General features: G+C 45.0%; 1 protein-coding gene and 1 non-coding gene across 3 annotated transcripts in view; one reads left to right on the forward strand and one right to left on the reverse strand.

Moving 5' to 3' along the window:
* LOC126272279 (uncharacterized) overlaps positions 1 to 17,549 on the reverse strand; it is a 424,623-nt gene that overhangs the window by 220,960 nt on the left and 186,114 nt on the right. The gene's annotated exons all lie outside the window — the stretch shown is intronic.
* Trnan-guu (transfer RNA asparagine (anticodon GUU)) lies at positions 16,485 to 16,560 on the forward strand. The gene has a single exon. It is a non-coding gene; the product is annotated as a tRNA-Asn (tRNA).

Raw genomic sequence — 17,549 nt, forward strand, 5'->3', positions numbered from 1 at the left:
GGAGCCATATATCTAAATCCAGTGTTCAAGACGTTTTGAGGAAGAGAAAAGTGTGTGCAAAGTTGGTCCTGCACACCTACACTCCAGAAGAAAAACAACGACGCATGGACTCCTGCCGTGAAGTAACAAATGCAAAACACCGACAATTCTTTTCCGGAAAAAAATCATTTCGTGTGACGAGACTTGGTGTCATCAATACTAACCTGTCGCAAAACGATGAAGTGCAGAAATTCGCATGAAGGTTCAACGGTTTGATGACATAGTCGACATTAGAGGCACTGTGACGTCTGAATTGAAGAACATCCCAAAATAGAACTTCTCTGGCAGTTTGAATTGGTTATGAGTTGTACTCAAGTTCTAGGAGATAATGTAGAACATCTGAAGCATTAAACCTACCATCGTAACGTTTCGCCGTTTTTTATTAATCCAGTCTCGAATCTTTTTGGAATGACATAGTGAATACTTCTGTTTGTTCCCGGCAATCTCCTCAAAGTCGGAGATACATAAGTTGTTCTTCCAGGTTCGTTACAGCTGCTTTGCAATATATTTATATGTTGGATTAAAAAAATAAAGTAACTTTTTAAATTCCGTGAATATCAGTTGAAAAATTTTAATTTTTTTGAGTTCTTGCTCCACTGGTTTAGAAGTTATTTGTTGTCCATCTGAATTATCACATCGTCACCTACAACATGCCTGACAAACCTCGCATTGTTCCTTTGATGACTAATACAATGCAAATATTTCTGTTACATATGCAAAGTAGAAGTTTTCATAAACTGATGTTGTTCTCAACATAACTGACCATCAAAATGTTATAAGAAATACGCAATAGATTTATTAGCTTAACATCATTTTCGGTATTTGTTTACAAAGAGCACATTTATTTAAATTTAATTTAGCTTTCAGCATTCCAGTGGTACATAAGATTTGACTAGAAGTTTTTGCTGAAGTCAGTTTTATAATTTAATATTGTTTTACTTCTTAACATGACATATTTTTAAACTTTGTTTTGATGTTACAAAAATGGCATCACTATTGTTTGTGTGGATACACAATTTCATTATGTTAGACTTATCTTCTATGAAGACTAAACAGTTTTAAGAGAAGCTATAGTGAATTTCGTAAACTGCGCACTCGAAACTGTGGACTGAAATACAAATTATCAAAAGACAACAACTTTTTTGCAAATACATATAATTTACTACTGCATGTTTCATAAAATGTTACATATATTTGTATTTCCTATGAATTTAATTCATTTTTGAATTATTTATGTAAGATGCGGTGATTGTCTAAGTTCATCAAGCCTCAGCCACAAATGAATAACTTATTAAATTGTGATATTTAATGACATACATGATAGCAATCGCGGTCCGCGGTAGCCGTGCGGTTCTGGCGCTGCAATCCGGAACCGCGGGACTGCTACGGTCGCAGGTTCGAATCCTGCCTCGGGCATGGGTGTGTGTGATGTCCTTAGGTTAGTTAGGTTTAAGTAGTTCTAAGTTCTAGGGGACTTATGACCTAAAATGTCCCATAGTGCTCAGAGCCATTTGAACCATTTTTATAGCAATCATGGCTGTCAGAGCCATGCGCAAGAGAATTTTTTTTTTTTAGAAATATTTTATAGTACAAAGCGAAAATTACACTTGTCTACGAGTATAAAGTGGAAGGATAATGTTCTGATATGTATTTTCTCATCTGCGGCCTCTGTTTGCTGACATTTCACCACAAAAAGAATATATTGAACAGACCGATATTCGCCCTACTCGTTCACTTCCTCTCTCTTTACTTGTACCTGTTTGTGGTGACATGTGAAAAGTCTTGCATAAAAGACTGAGGACGATCTCTTTGGCAAGCAATCTCGTGCGTGATACCTAAGTTGGTGGAACGGTTATCGTAAACTAGGTCGCTTGTGTCACGGTTCCGTAGACACTAGAATACGCCGGTTTTAATTGCTGTTGTGGATGTATCGCGTTGTAAAACTAGTGTCTATGAATATAAACAACTTAGTTTTAGCCGGCCGGAGTGGCCGAGCAGTTCTAGGTGCTTCAGTCTGGAACCGCGCGACCGCTACGGGCGCAGGTTCGGATCCTGCCTCGGGCATGGATGTGTGTGATGTCTTTAGGTTAGTACGGTTTAAGCAGGTCTAAGTTCTAGAGGGCTGCTCAGAGCCATTTTTGTACTAAGTTTTATCTTCTGTAGCAAGCCAGCAATGCATTTGAGATTTTCTGGTTTCCGACTCGACGTTAAAAAGACCAGGGTTACCTTTCTGAAACTGACACACTTGCCCTTCTATATCACACCCGTTAAATTTGTATCATCATCATTGTGTGTATTGAACCGGGAACCTAGAAACGATGGAGACGCTTCATCCCGCCGTAGCCCTCAGTGGTTCACAACCCCACAACAGGCCACAACAGTACACCCACCCCTCCGCCGCCCTGCACCGAACCCAGGGTTATTGTGCGGTTCGGCCTCCAGTGCCCCCCCCCCCCCCCTCCCCGGGAACCTCTCACAGCACACAAGTGTAACTCCTAATGTTTGCTTGGTAGAGTAATTATGGTGTACGCATACGTGGAGACAGTGTTTGCACAGCAATTGCCGACATAGTGTAACTGAGGCGGAATACGGGGAACCAGCCCGCATTCGCCGAGGCCTATGGGAAACCGCCTTAAAAACCATTTGCAAGTTGACTGCCACACCGAACCGCGTCACTAATCCGCCGGGCGGATTCGGACCGGCACGCCTTCCCGCTTGGGAAGCAGCGCGTTAGACCGCGCGGCTAGTCGGTCGGGCCATAATCATCGTCGTCATCATCATCATCGTCATGGTAGCACACTGTTTACACGCTGCTGAATTCGACAACTCCTTGGTAAGTTCACAGAGGTATGAGGCACCAGATGCCTACACACAGGCCAAGAAATTCGTGTAAATTAAGGGCTGGAGGTTCGTGGTCGCAGTGCTGGCGCCCGATAGAGTCGCAGATGTCTTCCACTGTGTTCAGATCAGGCGAATTTGGTGGCCAAGAGAAGATCAAACCTGTAGTGTTCGGATACACTATTACTAGTGTCCTGCTTGACACAATCAATCGTTTAAATGTCTGGGCATAACGTTGCAGAGCGATATGAGGCGGAACGAGCACGTGAGATCTGTGATAGGGAAGGCGAATGAGCGACTTCGGTTTAATGGGAGAATTTTAGGAAAGAGTGGTTTACTGCATGAGTGCTTGGGATCCGTACCAGGTCGAACTGAACGAAAACATCGAAGCACTTCAATATTGGACTGCTAGATTTGTTACCGGTAGGTTCGAACAACACGTGTTAGGAAGATGCTTCAGGGATTCAAGTGGGAATCCCTGGAGAGAAGGCGACGTTCTTTTCGTGAAACACTATTAAGAAGATTTAGAGAACCGGCATTTGAAGCTGACTGCCGAACGATCCTTCTGCCGCCAACATACATTGCGCGTAAGCACCATGAAGATAAGGTACGAGAAATTAAGACTCATACGGAGGCATACATACAGTTGTTCTTCCCTCGCTCTGTTTGCGAGTGGAACAGGGTGGCTCTGAGCACTATGGGACTCAACTTCTGAGGTCATCAGTCCCCTAGAACTTAGAACAACTTAAACCTAACCAACCTAAGCACATCACACACATCCATGCCCGAGGCAGGATTCGAACCTGCGACCGTAGCGGTTGCGCGGTTCCAGACTGTGGCGCCTAGAACCGGTCGGCGACTCCGATCGGCAGTGGAACAGGAAATGACAAGTACTGGTATAGGATACCCTCCACCACGCGCCGTACAGTGGCTTGCTGAGTATCTATGCAGACGTAGATGCAGATTATCGAAAGATGTGGGTCTCCAAAATTCTCACCGAAGACCACAATCGGCAACGTGTTGAAGCGGCCCGCAGATTCCTGGAGCGGGATGCAGAGCAGAACGAGGGCTTTTTGGATTCAGTTGACACAGGCGAGGAAATCTGTGTACACTACACGACACCTAAAATTAAGGAAAAGTTGCGGTAATGGCGGCATTCGAATTCGCCGAAGCCGCGAATTGAAAAGCGAGGTGGAGTGGTACCTGCGCCACGTGGCGGGATAATTCTGTGACAAGGGTTGTACGAAAAATGACACAGTGGATGCAGATATTCTTCGGTCGCAACGGTGATTAAGTAACATCAATGTAACATTCATTGTCAATAAACGCGTTTTCTATGTGAAAGGAAATTGAAGTCTACTTTTTACGGACACGCCTCATGACACCACAATTAATTCGGACAACGAGTCTCCTGAGTCTGTTACATCAAAAACGGCGACGCAAGGGGCAGTTGTAACGATTACATGACGTTTAGATGACTGCCTTCGGTGCGTATCCATCACCGTCAGCGGAGACGTGCGTGTCACGCAGAAGAAACTGTGGATCGGTCCGTCGGTACCGAGGCGTCCTCGGTAGCTGCCAGATGACCACTTACTCGTATTCCGGCGAGTTAGGGCGGGTGCCGTCATTGTCGCAGTTAAGCGCTTCGGAACGAGGGCATTCGCCGTCACAGCCGCCAATAGAGCAGGCGCGACCTCTGCGGGCAGCCTATAGACAGCTGGTTGCGCAGGACCCAATCTGCGCGCAGCACGGCCACGGTGGACTCGTGCGCGTGACGCGTCTTTAAACAGGGCTCAAGCATGAGCCGGCAGAGAGACGGGACGCTGCTTCCAAACAGGTACACCAGCGCGAAAAGGGACAAATGGTACAAGCCGACCTCCGGGAAGTATCGTACAGACACCGAAAGAACGTACGAAAGTCATGGGATAGCGAATGCAGGTATACAGCTGGGGGTAGTATTGCGTGCACAAGGTGTAGATGGGCAGTACCTTGGCGGGGCTGTCATTTGTACACAGGTGATTCCTGTGAAAACTTTCCGACATGATTATTGTCCCATGTCCGGAAGTAACAGACTTTGAACGCGTAATGGTAGCTGGAGCTGGATGCATGGAACATTCCATTTCGGAAATCGCTGGGGAATTCAATATTCAGAGGTCAACAGTGTCATCAATATGCCGAGTATACCAAAGTACAGGCATTACCTCTCACCATGGGCAACGCAGTGGCCGACGGCCTCTACTTAATGACCGTTTACGTAAGTATATATATGTAGATAGTAATTGTTCTCGAAAGAACAGATACCACTGAAGGCCTTGCGGCTTCTCTAGAATAAATGATAACTAATGGAAACCCTCAATTGCCGACAGGTGTTGTTGATATACCTCGATGGAGACAGCTGAAAATGTGTGCCCCGACTGGGACTCGAACCCGGGATCTCCTGCTTACATGGCATGGCAGCTGTCCCCATCAAGGTGTGTCAACAACACCTGTCGGCTGCTGAGGCTTTCAATTCAAAAAATGGTTCAAATGGCTCTAAGCACTATGGGACTTAACAACAGTCCAGCCGCGCGGGATTAGCCGAGCGGTCTAGGGCGCTGCAATCATGGACTGTGCGGCTGATCCCGGAGGAGGTTCGAGTCCTCCCTCGGGCATGGGTGTGTGTGTTTGTCCTTAGGATAATTAAGGTTAAGCGATGTGTAAGCTTAGGGACTGATGACCTTAGCAGTTAAGTCCCATAAGATTTCAAACTTTTTTTTGGTCATCAGTCCTCTAGACTTAGAACTACTTAAAGCTAACTAACCTAACGACACCACACACATCCATGCCCGAGGCAGGATTCGAACCTGCGACCGTAGCGGTCACGCGATTTCAGACTGAAGCTCCTAGAACCGCTCGGACACACAGGCCGCCAGAGATTCAATTATTTATTCTAGAGAAGCTGGAAGGTCATCAATGCTATCTGTTCTTTCGAGAACAGTTACTATCTACATACATATAGTTAAAGGCTACCCAACCCCTGACCTTCGTCTGTCCGAACTCTTACGGGAATCGTCACCTTAGTGTGCGCGAGTAATGAGTGGATGGGCAAGTATCTATTAGGTACATTACGTATGTAGACTGTGGACAGTTGGTAATGTGGGTCTCACGGGAGGCGTGCGAGGGATAAGTCCCTGCAGTCGCGCTATTCATCTGTGTCCTCGGTGGTTCAGATGGATAGAGAGTCTGCCGTGTAAGCAGGATATCCCGGATTTGAATCTCGGTCGGGGGCACATTTTTTCAGCTGTCCCCATCGAGGTACATCAACAACACCTGTCGGCAGCCGAGGGTTTCAATTAATTATCGTTTACGTAAGTTGTCAGTGCTAACAGACAAGCAACACTGCGTGAAACAACCGCATAACCATTGTGGGACGTAAGATGAATCTATGAATTAGGACAGTGAGGCGAAATTTGGCGTTAATTGGCTACGCCAGCAGACAACTGACGCGAGTGCCCTTGCTAACAGCACGACATCGCCCGCAAGCCTCTCCTGGCCTCGTACCCATGTCGGTTGGCCCTAGACGACTGGAAAACTGCAGCCTGGTCAGATGAGTTCCGACTTCAGATGATAAGAAGCTGATGATACGGCCCTAGTGTGGCGCAGTCCCCACGGCATGGACCCAGGTTGTCAACAAGATAAGGTGCAAGCTGTTGGTGGCTCCATAACGGTGTGGACTGTGTTCCCAAGGAAAGGACTGGATCCTCTGGTCCAACTCAGCCAATCACTACCTACAAATGCTTATGTTCGGGCTACTTGTCCACTGCAGCTACTCGATGACGTCATGTTTATTTATGACAATGGGCCAAAATTGCTCGTGATTGGTTTGAAGAACATTCTGGACAGTCCGAGCGAAAGAGTTGGCCATCCAGATCGCCCTACGTGCATCCCACCGAACGTTTGTGGGACATAATAGAGAGGTCAGTTCGTGCAGAATATCTTGCATCTGCAACATTTTTACAATCATGGACGGCTATGGAGGCAGCATGGCTCAGTATTTCTGCAAGGGACTTCCAACGACATGTTGAGTGCATGTCACATCGAGTTGCTGCACTACGCCGGTCGAAAGAAGGTCCGACACGATATTAGGAGGTATTCCGTGACGTCATCGCAGTATAGAAATCGCGAAGCAAGACTAGCCATACAATTTCTGTTAAAAGATGGGCTGAAGGAAAGGAAACTCACATTGGTAAATTTAGAAAAGCGACTGTCTATGGTGGATATAATACAATCTTTGATATTCTGAAATTATCGTTCGCCCCTGTTAGCTGAGTGATCAGCGGTATGGAATGTCATACCTAACGGCCCGGGTTCGATTCCCGGCTGGGTCGGAGATTTTCTTCGCTCAGGGACTGGGTGTTGTGTTGTCCTAATCATCATTATTTCATCCCCATCGACACGCAAGTAGCCGAAATGGGTCAACTTGACAGACTTGCACCGAGCGAACGGTCTACCCGACGGGAGGTCCTAACCACACGGCATTTCCATTTCCATTTCTGAAATTATCAGTGATAAAATACAGACGGCAGTAGTAAGCAACATAGAAATTAGCTGTGTCTAACGAGTAATATATTGTGAAAACACAACTGGCGAAATGTAGTAGTTAAACAAAATTCGTATTTATACAGGGCAGCTGTTTTTCTGTGACTTGTACAGCAACTGGACACCAGTTATGACATTCGATGCAACGAAAGGGAGCCAAACAGCCGAGAAGGGAATGAGACCCTCAGTTTATTCAACCTGTACACTAAGCGCAACAGAAACCAAGGGGAAATTTGAAAAGAAAATCAACCTTCGCGGAAAATATTAAAAAATTTGAGGTTTGCCAACGACATTGAAATTCTGTCAGACACAGGAAACGACTTGAGTAGTTCAAATGAACGGGTAGTGTCTTGAAAGGAGGTTATAACATGAACGCCAAAGGAAGTAAAATAAGGATAATGTAGTGTAGTCGAATTAAGTTAGATGACGATGAGATAACTGGATTGAAAAATGATATACTGAAAGCAGAGTTTTGAATTTGATGGCCAAACTGGTTGACGACAGAAGAAGTATAAAAGGGTGATATGTAGACTCCCATTAGCAAGGAGAGCTTCCCTAAAAAGAGACATGTTAACATTGAATTTAAGTTTAAATAATGGGAACCCTTCATAAAATTTCTTTTGTGGAGTGCAGCTGCGCATAAAATAATGTAAGATGCTGTGAAATAAATTATTCGTATACTTAAAGGCGTCTTGTCACGGTCCACGCGGCTTCCCCCGTCGGAGGTTCGCGTCCCCCCTCTGGCATGGATGTGTGTGTTGTCCTTAGCGTAAGTTAGTTTAAGTTAGATTAAGGAGCGTGTAAGCTTAGGGACCGGTTACCTCAGCAGTTTGGTCCCATAAGACCTTACCACAAATTTCCAGTATACGTGAAGGCGATGAAAATTTAACAGTGGTGGGAGACTGGGAGACAGGAAGAGGAGGAAAAATGGTTGAAGAACATGTAATTGACGAAAGGAATGAAAGAGGTCGTCGGGTAGTAGAATCCTGTAGACAGTAACACTTGATTTAATAATCTTACCGTTTTACATTCAATGTGATACTTTCCTTCTTGTTGTGTTGTTTACAACAACAAAACAACAAGAAGGAAACTTTAACATTCAGTGTACAACAAGAAGGAAAGTGTCACATTGAGTGTAAAACGATAAGGCAGAGACTTCTAAAACAGATTTTGAACGGTAAGATATTTCCAGCGGCAAATGTGGACTCTGAAGGTGATATATTGATTATGAAGTGCATATTAGAACTTCAAAAAGATAGGAAATTAAGGAAATGGAACCTGGATAAACTGAAGGAGCCAGAGGTTGTTAAGAGTTTCAGAGGAAGCAATACTCATCGCTTGAGTGCAACAAGGGAAAGGAGCTCACCACAATACCAATGGGTAGCTTTCGGAGATGAAACAGTGAAAGCAGCAGAGGGCCAAATAGGTCAGCAGTCCTAGGATAATACAGGAGATACTGAATTTAATCGATGAAAGAAGAAAGTATAACAATGGTTCAATGCTTCAAATGGCTCTGAGCACTATGCGACTTAACGTCTGGGTCATCAGTTGCCTAGAACTTAGAACTAATTAAACCTAACTAACCTAAGGACATCACATACATCCATGCCCGAGGCAGGATTGGAACCTGTGGCCGTAGCGGTCGCTCGGCTCCAGACTGTAGCGCCCAGAACCGCACGGCCACTCCGGCCGGCTATAACAATGCAGCAAATGAAATATGGGTATGTGAGAACAGGAATACACATCTTCAAGGTTCCAGTCGATCATGTCTGACGACCACAAGAGAGGATCGCCCTATTGTGTGCCGAGAACATCGTAACACATCCAAACTAACGCTTGACATCCGAGAACAAGTAAAGGACTCCCTGTAAACTTCTGTGTCGTACTGCAGCACCGGCAACCGACTACGGTATTGCCCACGTGAATGCGTGATATCCGTTCTTTAAGTGTCCGAAAGAACAGACATCACGCATGACTACAGCTGGATCGCCTCGATAGGCAACGAATCCACCTCTTCAATGCGGATGCACAAACACGTCCGATCTCCTGTGGGAATCTCACAGTAGCGACCAAAGAGCAAATGAATAGTGACTGCGGATAGGTGGCGTGTGGGTCGGCCGAGAGGCGCGCTGATTAGATTAGATTAGATTAATACTTGTTCCATAGATCATGAATACGACACTTCGTAATGATGTGGAACGTGTCAGGTTAATAAAAGATGTCTGTACAAGAAATTACATTACACAAAATATTGCATGACACTAATGATTAAGGTTTTTTTTTTTTTTTTACTTAGTTTATATCTAAAACTTCAGCCAATGAGTAGAAGGAGTTGTCATCTAGAAATTCTTTTAATTTATTTTTAAATGTTAGTTGGCTATCTGTCAGGCTTTTGATGCTGTTTGGTAGGTGCCCAAAGACTTTTGTGGCAGCATAATTTACCCCTTTCTGTGCCAAAGTCAGATTAAACCCAGCGCGGCTGCGACAGACACTGCGTCCGGATGGCGTAGTGGTTAACGCACCTGACTAGTTCGGCCGGCTGCTCAGCTCTAGTTGACGCAGCGCCGGCACGGTAGCTCAGCGTGTTCGGTCAGAGGGTTTAACTGCCCTTTGTAATAAAAAACTGAGTTAATCAATTAACGACGAACTTAAAAAACGGCTGTCTTACGACGTCCGCCCCGACCAGATGCAACGAACGAAAGCGAAAAAAATGAGACTTAAAAAAAAAAGAAAAGTGAGCAGGAGGTCCCAGGTTGGATTCCCGGTCCGGCACACCTTTTTGCTCGTCGCCGCTGCTTCTGGCAAGGGGAGGCCACGACGTAGGGATCACGAATTTACTTCAAACTTTGTACACCTTTAGTTGGTCATTAAAACAACGTAATGTGCAAGTAGTCGCTGGCCGCGGTGGCAGAGCGGTTCTAGGCGCTTCAATTCGGAACCGCGAGACTGCTACGGACGCAGGTTCGAATCCTGCCTCGGGCATGGATGTGTGTGTTGTCCTTAGGTTTAAGTAGCTCTAAGTTCTAGGGGACTGATGACCTCCGATGTTAGGTCACATAGTGCTCAGAGCCATTTGAACAATTTTTTGTAAGAAGTCACTGTGGACAAGTGATTAGCGATTGTGTGTAGTAAGGGGATCCTAGATGACGCGACGGTTCGAATCCTGCTAACACCTAGTTCTTAACTTTTGTTCTTTCATCACTGGTCGCAGTATTTAATTTATATGAAACTGAACAACTAATATAATGAAAAAACTACGTACATTTTAGTAAAGTTGTAGTGAATTATATACGTAACTCTCTATTTACTATTTCTAACTAAATTTTCAAGTACGAGGGACAGGCTTGGAAAGCTCAAGCCAAACCTCGATAAATAATGATGCGGATGACGTTATTCAGTAATATAGTGCATCATCATGTACCAGGCCACAAGCGTAATGTACAATTACGCAGGATTGTATTTGACATACAGACACGGAAAACATACATTGAAACGGCATCTACTACTTCGAATGACTTCAGATTTCTCGCACTGACAGTGTATGTTCAGAGTTTCTAAGTGGAAACACACTTCGTTACCATTTTGAAAAATTTCTCTTTCTTCCGATAGTGTAGGTTAAAAATTAAGTTTGAATGGGAGTCGAATCGTCATCTCACACATGTTCGTCTTACAAAGCTCGAATGCTTACCACACCACCACGAACTATAACATTTGGCACCTACTCACATATACATAGGCACATAACTGACACGTAAAGCCGGCCGGAGTGGCCGCGCGGTTCTAGGCGCTACTGTATGGAGTCGGGCGACCGCTACGGTCGCATGTTCGAATCCTGCTTCGGACATGGATGTTTGTGATGTCCTTAGGTTAGTTACGTTTAAGTAGTTCTAAGTTCTAGGGGACTGATGACCTCAGAAGTTAAGTCCAATAGTGCTCAGAGACATTTGAACCTTTTTTTTTTGACACGTAAAACTTCTCTCGCAATTTTCAAAAAATTGCCAGAATAGTGCATCTTACTACTTGCATATTACACTGAAGAGCCGAAGGAACTGGTACGTCTGCCTAATATCGAGTGGGAGACCCGCAACATGACGTGCCATGGACTCGACTAATACCTGAAGTATTGCTGAATGGAACTGACACCATGAATCCTGCAGGACTGTCTATAAATCAGTAAAAGTACGAGGGGGTGGAGAGCTCTTCTGAACAGTACGTTGCAAGGCATCCCAGATGTGCTCAATAATGTTCATGTCTGGGGAGTTTGGTGGCCAGTGGAAGTCTTTAAACTCAGAAGAGTGTTCCTGGAGCCACTCTGTAGCAATTCTGGACGTGCGAGGTGTCGCATTGTCCTGCTGGAATTGCGCAAGCCCATCAGAATCTACAATGAATGTGAAGCGATGCAGGTGATCAGACACGATGGTTACGTACGTGTCACCTTTCAGAGTCGTATATAGATGTATCAGGTGTCCCACATCATCACTCCAAGTGCACACGCCCCACACCATTACAGAGCTTCCACCAGCTTGAAAAGTCACCTGCTGACATGCATGGTCCATGGATTCATGAGCTTGTCTCCATACCCAAACACGTCCATCCGCTCGATACAATTTGAAACGAGATTCGTCAGAGAAGGCAACATGTTTCCAGTCATCAACAGTCCAATGTCAGTGTTGACGGGCCCAGGCGAGGAGTAGAGCTTTTTGTCGTGCAGTCATCAAGCGTACATGAGAGGGCCTTCGGCTCCGAAAGCCCATATCGGTGATGTTTCGTTGAATGGTTCGCACTCTGACATTTGTTCATGGCCCAGCATTGAAATCGGCAGCAATTTGCGGAAGGGTTGTACTTCTGTCACGCTGAACGATTCTCTTTGGTCGTTGTTGGTCCCATTCTTGCAGGATCTTTTGCCGGCCGCACGATGTCGGAGATTTGATGTTTTACTGGATTCCTGATATTCACGGTACACTCATAGAATGGTCGTATTCGAAAATCCCCACTTCATCGCTACTTCGGAGATGCTGTGTCCCATCGCTCGTGCGCCGACTATAACATCACGTACAGACTCACTTAAATCTCGGTAACCTGCCATTCTAGCAGCAGTAACCGATCTAACAACTGCTCCAGACACTTGTTGCCGTATATAAACGTTGCCGATCGCAGCGCCGTATTCTGCCTGTTTACATATATCTGTATTCAAATGCGCATGCCTATACTAGTTTCTTTGGCGTTTCAGTGTATGTTGTTGTAATGGCCTACTACAGTTTGAAATAAATCTGAGATACCAACATCGTGGCCCACATTTGTGAGTGAAGTCCTAATGCAGCCGATATCAATTGTCACTATCATTTCCTTTCCCTTCCCCGCCTCCACAAAAATGGTTCAAATGGCTGTGAGCACTATGGGACTTAACTTCTAAGGTCATCAGTCCCCTAGAACCTAGAACTACTAACTAATCGAAGGACATGACACATATCCATGCCCGAGGTAGGATTCGAACCTGCGACCGTAGCGGCTGTGGCGCTTAGAACCGCTCGGCCATTCCGGCCGGCCACGCCTCCACCTTCTGTTTACATATTGCCGTCTAATTCTTGGACTGCCATTACCTCTACAACACAAAGGCTGTGATCAGAGTGATCCTGTGACCGGGAAAGATGGATTGCTGATGAAAGGTGTCGTACTGTGTTGAGCGATGAACCATGGTTCTGCACTACTATGAACGACCATATTCGGCAAGTATGGCGCCGACGTGGCGAGCTTTCCCATTCTTACAATGTTCTGGAGAGGCACAGCGGTGTTACTCTTGGTATCACGGTGTGGGGACCCGTCGGATATGGCTTTAGCTAACGGAATGTAGTGATGGAGGGACCTCTGACGGCACTACAGCACGTCATGTATAAACTCTTGTATCGTGGTGGCATTTTTCAGCAGAACAATTCTCATCCCCACATGCCACGCGACTCTATGAAATGTCTGCCTGATGTGTAGGTACTCAAGTAATCAGCTAGGTTCCCCCATCTGTCCCTGACAAAGCGTTTGTGAGACCAGCCTGGACCAACTCCGTCTGAACACCAGTATCCACGATATCGAGGAAAGGTTACAACAGTTGTGGGCCATCTTGCCCCATATGAGGATACGACGGCCGTATGATATCATTATCAAATGCATCAGCGCATGCAATGAGGCCAGAGAGGGTTGCAACCTGCTTCTGATAAGTGGGCTAATACCGCCAAATTCTTTGTAAATTTGATGAGTCGGCCTCTTAACCCTAGAAGTCTGCTTCCGTTTCCTCCTCTCCTTTTAGATGCTTCACTTTTTTACAGGTAGTTTATAAACAGCATGCCACGCATATCAACCTATGCTACATGAAGTGTTGAGTGCTGTTGATAAGGGATGTCAAATTGATTCCGTATTTCTAGATTTCCAGAAGGTTTTTGACATTGTACCACACAAACGGCTAGTAGTGAAATTGCTTGCTGATGGAATATCATCTCGTTGTCATTTATGTGACTGGATTCGTGATTTCTTGTCAGAGAGGTCACAGTTCGTAGTAACTGGCGGAAAGTCATCGAGTAAAACAGAGGTGATTTCTGGCTTTCCCGATCGTAGTGTTATGGGCTCTCTCTTGTTAATTATTTATATAAACGATTATGGAGACGATCTGATCAGTCGTCTTAGGTTGTTTGCACATGACGCTGTCATTTACCGACTGGTAAAGTCATTAGAAGATCAAAACGATTTAGAAAAGATATCTGTATGGCGCGAAAATTGGCAATTGACCCTAAATAAAGAAAAGTGTGACGTCATCCACATGAGTGCTAAAAGGAATCCGATAAACTTAGGTTACACGATAAATCAGTCAAATCTAAAGGCCGTAAATTCAACTAAATACCTAGGAATTACAATTACGAACAACTTAAACTAGAAGGAAAACATGTAAAATGTTGTGGGGAAGGCTAACCAAAGATCGCTTTTTATTGCCAGGACACTTAGAAAATGTAACAGATCCACTAAGGAGCCTGCCTACACTACACTTGTCCGTCCTGTTTTAAAATACTGCTGCGCGGTGTGGGATCCTTACCAGATAGGATTGACGGAGTACGTCGAGAAAGTTCAAAGAAGGGCAGCACGTTCTGTATTATCCCGAAAACGGGGAGAGAGCGTCACTGAAATAATACAGGATTTAGGGTAGACATCATTAAAACAAAGTCGTTTTTCGTTGCGGCGGAATCTTCTCACGAAATTTCGATCACCAACTTTCTCTTCCGAGTGCGAAAATATTTTGTAGACTCCGATCTACATGGGGAGAAACGATCACCATGATAAAATAACGAAATCAGAGCTCGCATTGAAAGATATAGGTGTTCATTGTTTTCGCGCGCTGTAGGTGATTGTGATAATAGAGAATTATTGTGGACGTGGTTCGATGAACCCTCCGCCCGGCACTTAAATGGTATGTGCAGGGTATCCATGTAGATGTAGATGAAAATACTGGCGTGGGATTATCTCACTTCAAGGCATTCATTTACAGATAGTTGGCGTGCGAAAGGACATAAGGACCGTATTACTTCATATTGATGTTCCGAAATACGAGGCGTGTTTTTTTAAGTAAGTACCGTTTTGAAATTAACAAAAGAAGTGCTAAGATACCTCAATAATTTTATTTTTACATGAAAGCCTGTACCTTAATCTACTTTTCTACCTAATTTCCGTCAATATTGAGGCACTTGTCATAACGTTGTACCAGTTTTTGACTACCCTCCTCACAGAAGTCTGCCGCCTGACTTGTTAACCACTGCAGCACCACTGTTTTGACTTTGTCATCGTCTTGAATTCGCTGACCGCCCAGGTGTTTCTTCAAGTGCAGGAACAGATGGTAGTCACTGGGCGCAAGATCGGGGCTGTACGGGGGAAGATCTAGAGCTTCCCATCGAAAAGATGTGATGAGATCTTTGGTCTGATTCGCCACATGCGGACGAGCATTGTCTTGTAGCAAAACGATGCCCTAGCTCAACTTCCATGGACTGTTGCTTTGATTCTGGTGTGACGTATGACACCCATGTTTCATCGCCCGTAACAATTTGGCTTAAGAAATCATCACCGTCGTTGTGGTACCGCTCAAGGAAAGTCGATGCACTGTCTAAACGGTTGGTCTTGTGCACATCCGTCAACATTTTCGGTACCCAACGTGCACACAATTTTCGGTAATTTAAGTGCTCGGTCACAATGCCATACAAAACACTAAGAGAAACATTGAGAAATTCATCCCGCAAGGAGGAAATCGTAAAGCGTCTGTTTTCTCTCACCTTATTGTCCACTTCCTGCACCAAATTTTCGCTAACGACCTAAGGACGCCCACTCCGTTGTTCATCATGCACATTTGTAGGGCCATCTTTAAATGCTCTCATCCACTTTCTTACCATTCCATCACTCATAATGATTTCTCCGTAAATTTCACAGATCTCACGATGAATATCGATCGCTTTCAGGCCTTTAGCACTAAGAAATCTTAATAACAGCCCATACTTCACAGTCGGCGGGACTCACGATTATTGGAGGCATCTTAAACACTCAGTACACAACGTAAACAAGGAAGAATCAGACTGTAATGGCGTCAGTGCGTAGATTAAGGTACAGGCTTTCATGTAAACATGAAATTATTGTATATATGACGGTAGTATCTGTTCCGTTACAGAACAGTTACCGTTGATGACGATGCAGCTTTGCTAGAAATGATAATTAAATGGACACCCTAGCTGCAAACAGGCGTTGATGTACTTCATTGAGCACATGTTGAAAATGTGTGCCCCGACCGGTACTCAGTCATATTCCCGACCATTGACATTCTTGTGCGAACGCACACGGTATGCCCGAACTCGTACGGGACTTGGTAGATTAATCTGCCACGAGTAATGAGTGTGATGGGCAAACATCTATTAGGCGCACTACGAATGTAGTGGTGTGGACATGTTGGGAATGTGGGTCTCACGGGGAGCGTGCAAGGGATAAGTCCCTGCAGGCGCACTATCATCTGTGCCCTCGGTGGCTCAGATGGACAGAGCGTCTGTCATGTTAAGCAGGAGATCCCGGGTTCGAGTCCCGGTCGGGGCACACATTTTCAACATGTCCTCAATGAAGTACATCAACGCCTGTTTGCAGCTAGGGTGTCCATTTAATGATCATTTCATAAAATTATTGAGATATCTTAGCACGTCTTTTTTTAATTTCAAAACGGTACTTACTAAAAAAATCACGCCTCGTATACGAACGCCGTAACCAATATGCGACATGGTGAGGGTGACAGAAAGCAAAGCTGAAGTCGATATCTCATCATCATCATCATCATCATCATCATCATCATCATCATCATCATCATCATCAACGCACCAAAAAATAATCTTAATTTTACTGTGGTCTCTCTCAGATTGAGAACGAAGGAACGGCATGACTACAATGAAACAGGAGTCGACGTACATGCCCCTCCGCTTGCAGAAGCGTTTCTCGAATGCGACGGACGTGACGACCATCAGACACCTGTTGTTGATGGCTACGAAAGGAAAATTCAGCGTATGTCTTACTTGTTTCTCGTAACATCTAGGTGGCCGACTGGCTTAGCATTATCACATCGCTTAACCTTATGAGACGCTGCCAAGTGCATAAAAAGGAAAAATTTTACACGTCCCTTTTCGGGCTGAACACAACAGGTGAAAACGTCTTCCGTCTTCAGCATTCGAAACGAACTCTTCTGGATCGAGTACCACTGAAGTGAACTGTCGCATTTGACTACGTAGGAGGATTATTCTGCACCACACGTTTCTTAAAAAATGGCTCTGAGCACTATAAGGCTCAACTGCTGTGGTCATTAGTCCCCTAGAACTTAGAACTACTTCAACCTAACTAACCTAAGGACATCACACACATCCATGCCCGAGGCAGGATTCGAACCTGCGACCGTAGCAATCGCACGGTTCCGGACTGCGCGCCTAGAACCGCGAGACCACCGCGGCCGGCACACATTTCTTATTTCACCTCAAAAACAACATGTGTTCACGGCTGATTTCTAGACTTGCTTATGCTAACCAGGCGGAAGGTTGCAGTCC

Source organism: Schistocerca gregaria, chromosome 5, assembly GCF_023897955.1.
Source record: "Schistocerca gregaria isolate iqSchGreg1 chromosome 5, iqSchGreg1.2, whole genome shotgun sequence".
In the NCBI taxonomy this organism is placed as follows: Eukaryota; Metazoa; Arthropoda; class Insecta; order Orthoptera; family Acrididae; genus Schistocerca; species Schistocerca gregaria.